This window comes from Apium graveolens, chromosome 9 (assembly GCF_009905375.1).
Source record: "Apium graveolens cultivar Ventura chromosome 9, ASM990537v1, whole genome shotgun sequence".
NCBI lineage: Eukaryota > Viridiplantae > Streptophyta > Magnoliopsida > Apiales > Apiaceae > Apium > Apium graveolens.
Genome location: NC_133655.1, coordinates 128,165,287 through 128,171,793, shown reverse-complemented (window position 1 = coordinate 128,171,793; position 6,507 = coordinate 128,165,287). Strand labels below are relative to the sequence as shown.

General features: G+C 31.8%; 1 long non-coding RNA gene across 2 annotated transcripts; it reads right to left on the bottom strand.

The window, feature by feature from the left end:
- Positions 1–454: 454 nt before the first annotated feature.
- LOC141682705 (uncharacterized) lies at positions 455–6,056 on the bottom strand. Of its 2 annotated transcripts, XR_012559921.1 has the most exons (5): positions 5,830–6,056; positions 3,454–3,522; positions 1,454–2,054; positions 1,237–1,363; positions 455–790 (listed from the first exon to the last, which is right to left on the bottom strand). It is a non-coding gene; the product is annotated as an uncharacterized LOC141682705 (long non-coding RNA). The 2 variants fall into 2 exon arrangements; XR_012559920.1 differs by having other exon boundaries at positions 1,237–2,054; positions 5,830–6,055.
- Positions 6,057–6,507: the final 451 nt, after the last annotated feature.

The window sequence follows — 6,507 nt, the reverse complement described above, 5'->3', positions numbered from 1 at the left end:
CGAATAACAAAATGTCTCAAAATTTTGAGGTAACAATAAGTCTCGATCACACGTACTTATATTATATACATGGTGAAAGACTAATGTGAATAAGTGGCCGAGTGGTAAGTTGATTGTTATTGTAACTTGAAAACCTGGGTTCGATTCCCTCTAATAACAAGTTTTATACAATTTATGAAAAGAGAGGTAAATTAGATATTTTAAGTTGAATTTTATGTCTCACCAATTTCTAAGGGCAAATTAGAGATTTTACAAAGAATAAAATGTCTCATGATTTTTGAGATAATAAAATATCTCATCAATATTGCCCCGTGTTGGGCTATTATTAATACTAGCATAAAAACCCGTGCAAGGCACGGGTCTCTTCTAAAACACGTAATTTTCGTAATATTTACATATTTATTGACTGCTATGAAAGCGAAGTTATAAAAATTGCTGGAATTTAAAATCAATATATATATATATATATATATTTAATAAGTAAAAGCTACATCAAGTTTGAACTTTCACAATATTAGCTCTTTAATGAATCTGAGCCCTATAAAATTTTCAACTTTAAATTAGCAAAAATAAATAAATTCAACTTCACATCTCAAAACCCAGTGGGCACATGTACAGTTCGAGTCATCTTTCAAAGGCATAAATCATGATCCGTGATGAAGCTAGTTATTGTCTGATTGTATCAGACTGAGTTTGATAGTACATGTTTTTAGTTTTGTTTCATGCTACACCTAGGCAGTTGTAGATATCAAGCACTCCATTAGACTTCATGTTCCACATCTTTAACAAGCTGAAAAAAATGGCCAAGAACCTTTACATATTAGTAACACTTTGCAATTAAAAAATGTTAATCATTCAGCAGAGATAGTATTCAATCCAAACATAGGAGACACTTAGCTATTTTCTTTATTGCACTTAGATATATTTAACTCAAATAAAGTAAGTTCCATGTGAGGCTAGTTGTACATTTAAGAACGAAGGTTCCCAAATTTTGCACGACCTTTGCAAATGACCTTTTCATTAAAAAAGTTGAATCCTATCTAGTATAGAAAAGTGATTTCAGTAAAGTTGTTTCTTACAATTTTTTTAAGTTGATACAATATTACTTTCTAGCCTAAATTGTAAATGACCCCAGCACATATACACATCAATATAAGAAATTAATTTACTTTTCATCAGATTGCAACACAATGATATAGTTACTAAGTAAAACAGTTTGCATTTGTAAGTACTGACCTAACTCCATCACATGTTGGATGAGAGAATAAAAAGTCATTGATGGGACAGTCCAACACGCGGGCTCAAATGATTGACCTTTCTGGTAAAAGGAGTTTCAAGCTCGGCCAAAATCCCCCATAACAGTCTGTAATAAATGATTTGAAGGGGTATTCAAAACAAATCAAATTCAAAATGAGTGGTAAATTTTTTGAAATGTACCAGTAAAGGGAATTACTATTATGACTCATTCTATCAGTACCCCCATTGTCTGAAAGGTTCTTAGTGATAAAAGTATCGAGTGTTTGATTATGTTTATTGGTGACCTCAACACGACCTGATAAACCACAATAGTCTTCAATATGGACTGCATGTCCACCTACAGACCATATACACCAGTAGATGAAAGGTACCAATGTCAGTATTTATAAAATGTGGACATTTTTAGGATCCATTAGTCCTGCACCCTGTGGTGCTACTGGATCAACTTTTCATCATGTTCCATTCTCGTCACTCTTTTGATATCACTGGATACTTTAAATCAACCCCTATCACACAATTTCCTCCACTCTAGGCTTACCCAGCGGCCCATCTCAATACCACATTCTCGCATGCCACAAATATACATACCTTAATCCGTTTTTTCTTTAAGAATGCTTACTATATTCTGGAACCCTAATGGAGGATAATCCTTTTCTGAGTCAATGTTGCCTTCTACTTCATGCAAGCCCTAATCACTGATCACAAACATCGGAGGTGTTGTACCAGAAGTGAGAGCTTGAATACCATTTTGCACACCCACCAAACTTAATTCTTGGTAAATTAAATCCCATGTACACCTGCCAAAACAATAATCCATGGTGATCTCTTTTTCTTGAGTTGTTGAAACGCTATAACTAAAACATAACAGCTTTAACTGAACTTTTTATTCTCCTAAACAGATCTGTTTAACTGAACTTTTTATTCTCCTAAACAGATCTGTTAGTACGGCAACATAAGCATACTGACAAAAACATTAAGCTGAGGGTAGTCCACGAATAAAATGATCCGGAAACAAATATGCATAAAAATAAAAGGAAATTAACAAATAAAAAATAAAAAAGCAGCCAATTCTGAAATTAACAGCTATATCATCCAATATAAAATGATAGGTTAAAACAATACAGTTCAGTCTATTAATACTATAAATGTAAGTGGCGTGTCTGATAAAAATTAGCAACCTATTTTCTATCTTTACAAAATTAGATATGTCCGCCCGTCGTTATTTTAAATCAAAAACACCCTCGCTATTCACAATATATACCAGAAGTGATAGGAATTATGGCCTCGTCTTTCACTTCATAAAGTTATCTCTGAATTCACATTTTACATACGAGCATAAAAGCTGGTTGTGATAATAGATATACGTACTTTAGCACCACCATTAGATTTGCTCTAATGGCCCTTCATCAAACCTGAAAATTGTTACGAAATGTTACACTTCATACATATCAAGGGCCATTTTCGGGTTCTCGACTGATAAGGCAAATGTAGGATTTGGAAATGAATGAGGACGCTAGAGTGTATATTGATATATGGTCTAGATGCAGCATGTTAGCAGCAAATACAACTCAACACCTAAAATGTTAAGCAAATTGACTATTTAAAAGATAACTTTTTGGACATTTCCCACCCCTGAGGACTTGAATAAGTAAACTATATACTTTATGATGATGAAAACAAATGTATATTGATAGAGCCCATATCAATGATAAATTTATTTTTTAATTGATTTTATATTATAGAAGAAGATAGAAAATTGAATAAACTTGTTAGAGAGACACACAAACATTTCTGGGAAACGGATCGAATTAAGTAAGTGAGTGATCAGAATTGAAGGTAAGAAAAGAGACAAAGACTTGAAGAAACCTGAGTACATATGACACTTTGTAACATACAATTTTTACGTATTTACATAACTTTTTCAGACCCACGGATTAACGCAATATTCTAAGATCACCTACTATAAAAATTGCAGAATTAAATAGCTTAATCAAATATTTGAACATGCAAATGATCAATTCTCAACAACGCGAAACCCTTTTTCACATCAAAAATTCCAAAACCTCATTGCAATTTAGCACTCCACGAGTTGAATAATAACGTAGTACTAAATTCTAAATTTGCGGGGATAAAATCACAGGTTCTGGTGAAGAAATTAAATTACAATTAAAATAGATGTTAAGAACTAAAGATTACCAGCAAATTGAGGTGAGGATTCCAAAGTGCAGGTGTATGTGACCGGATATGGAATTCAGAAGGTCAGCCCTACACAAATCAGCAATCAAAAATCAGAATACGATGAGCTGTATGGATGCAACAGATGTTTAGCGAGTATGGGAAATATGTAATATTGCGATAAACAATGCAATTTTAACGATCGTGTACAGTACCAGTCCTACGAATAGACGATTAAATATTACATTCCCGAAAATATATGTTTGTTTTCTAATACGTTCATGGTTTATCCTAAAGTGCACACATACATCAGCTATCTTTATTCAGAAGTTTTCTTAAATTCTTGATGTCTAATATATATATTTATAAGAACACAAACAACGAAGGGATTTCTTTTTTCGCGGCAATTTAGACAAATCTTTTAATGGATCACATTCACACCAGCTCAGAGTGTTAATAAAATAAAAAGGATAATCTCGTTTAAGAAAAGCATAAAAATTATTAAAATTTGTGTCTAAATAAATAGCTTTATATAAGAAACTAAACTAATAATATAATAATATTATGATGAAATAGTTGACATATATAATATGACAAATTAATAAAACATATCATTGTAGACCAACAGAATTTGATAAAAAAGAAAGCAAAATCCAAACTTATTTTACACGCAGACTGATCAAACTGTGATGCAAATACTCATAGCAGTCATATGCCATTAATTTAGGATGTAATTTGGAATGGTCGACATAAGTGCAGAAATATTTGATACATATCCGATCAAAATTATATTATATATCTCGTGTTATGATTATTTTGTATTATGGTTTCGCAATGTCATCCTAGTTATTCTATTTTCTTCTGAAACTTTTGTTCCGGGAAAGCTTATGACCTGAAAATAAATGCATTTTAAGGGTTAAAAGATGTGGATTATTTCATTTATCCACTTTTTAAGACACTTTTTAACAGGTTTTGTACCCTCAGTGACCACTTTTGCCTTTGCTCAATTAAATGGGTTGTGAAAAAAAGAGAAAATTATTTTCATAGCCTACTATTGCCTTTACGTTGTAGTTCTATGACTAAATGTAAAAAAAGTGTTGCATTTTGGGATAATTTTGCAAACAGAATCATAAGTCTGACTATCTAAATTTCTTTAGTGGATCTGGCCCTCATGAAAATATAATAGAGTTATACTCATTAAATCTCACTTTACTATGTTGTCGTAATTTTTATTTATATAAAAAACATGTCATATGGCTCCAAAACCGTAGGTGATCACAAACACAATATTTACCAATGATAGGTTCATTTATTGAACCGACCCAATGATAACTTAAAATCACCCAATATTACGGTAAAATTTAATGAATTTATTATTTATTCATACATGCAAATGCCAAATTCGAACCCAAGTTACTCAAATATACACACACACACACTATATATATATATATCTGGATGACCATCACAAAATTTCGCATGGAAATAAATTATATATAAAACAAAACATCTATACAAATGCGAACATAGAAAAAATTATATCATATCAGTACAAATGCGAACATCTATTTTAATTGAAAATATAAAAATTGAACAACTATGTTAATATGAAATCAAAATTGAAATTAAGAAAAATCACACCAATGTAATTGGAAAGAAGATTCACATGAATACTGATAATCCAGAAAAGGGAGGATGAAAAAATATATGCATATGCGTGTGTGACATACATAAAACAAAAACTACAGCCATATTGCAAAAAACAGCACCTGGACGGCTGGACGACAGACTCCGAAAATCAATGTACGCAACAACATGAGATTATCTAACAACACAGAAATGAACAGGCTCTAAAAAATGAACCAGAACAGTTTGTGTGAGACTTTTTTGTACTGATCGAAACGCAGCCATGTAAATCTGACAGAGGCAGGGCTATTTGGGTACTTTCACAGGGTTTTCCTGGCCCTTTTTATCCTTGTGTTCTTCTATTATATATCGAAAAAGAGATGGGATCTATAATGGAGTATCTATTTCTACACCTTTAGATTTAAAATACAATGGCTACATTTTCTTTATGTTCAAATGAGAATTATACATAAGGCATGTTTACTTGTTTGTATGCAATGCAATGGACCTTGACTAAACAAGTATGGACACTAAAAAATAACCCTATCTATCATCCAAAACAATTAGCCCATTCCATATCCACAACAATAACAAAAAACCTAAAACCAATTTATCCCTAATCTATTCATTTATAATTAATTGTTGTTTCACGAAGCCAAATCATGTGGCCCTATAAACGCGAAAGCGGTACACACGACACAACTCCTTGGAGGACAAGTGAAACCAAGCGGCGGAATAAGAAAAAAGAGGTGTAAATCATACAATTATTACCTGGGGAGAAGGAAGGATTGAGCCATACTCACGCGATCGACCCACGCAATACACATAGAGAGCCCGATTGTCAAGTTCTGATCTCGAAACCCTCGTTCACGAAATCACACATCGATAACGAATGGGCGAAAAAAGAGGAGTACAATGAAGAAATAGAATGGCAAGGGTTCTGACTTCTGACTATACGAATTAGAATAAGCGGGGAAGTTCCATCGTTCTCTATTAACGAATAAAATGTCTCAGAATTTTTTTAGAATAAAATGTCTCATTTTATTGCCTTATGTTGGGCTATTAATAATATAATAATATAAATTAATAATATAAATATAAATATGTTGGGCTATTAATAATATAAATATAAATAATTAATAATATAATATAATAATAATATAATGAGCGGGGAAGTTCCATCGTTCTCTATTAACGAATAAAATGTCTCAGAATTTTTTTAGAATGAAATGTCTCATTTTATTGCCCTATGTTGGGCTATTAATAATATAATATAATAATAGATAATAGATAATAGATAATAGATAATAGATAATAGATAATAGATAATAGATATATCTCTTGTGGAATCATTCAAATCCACCAGAAAATTTTTAAAGACTCTTGTTTTTAATCACTTGTGTTTTGATACACTTAAGTTTTCATTCCGCATTGTGCTAATCAATACAC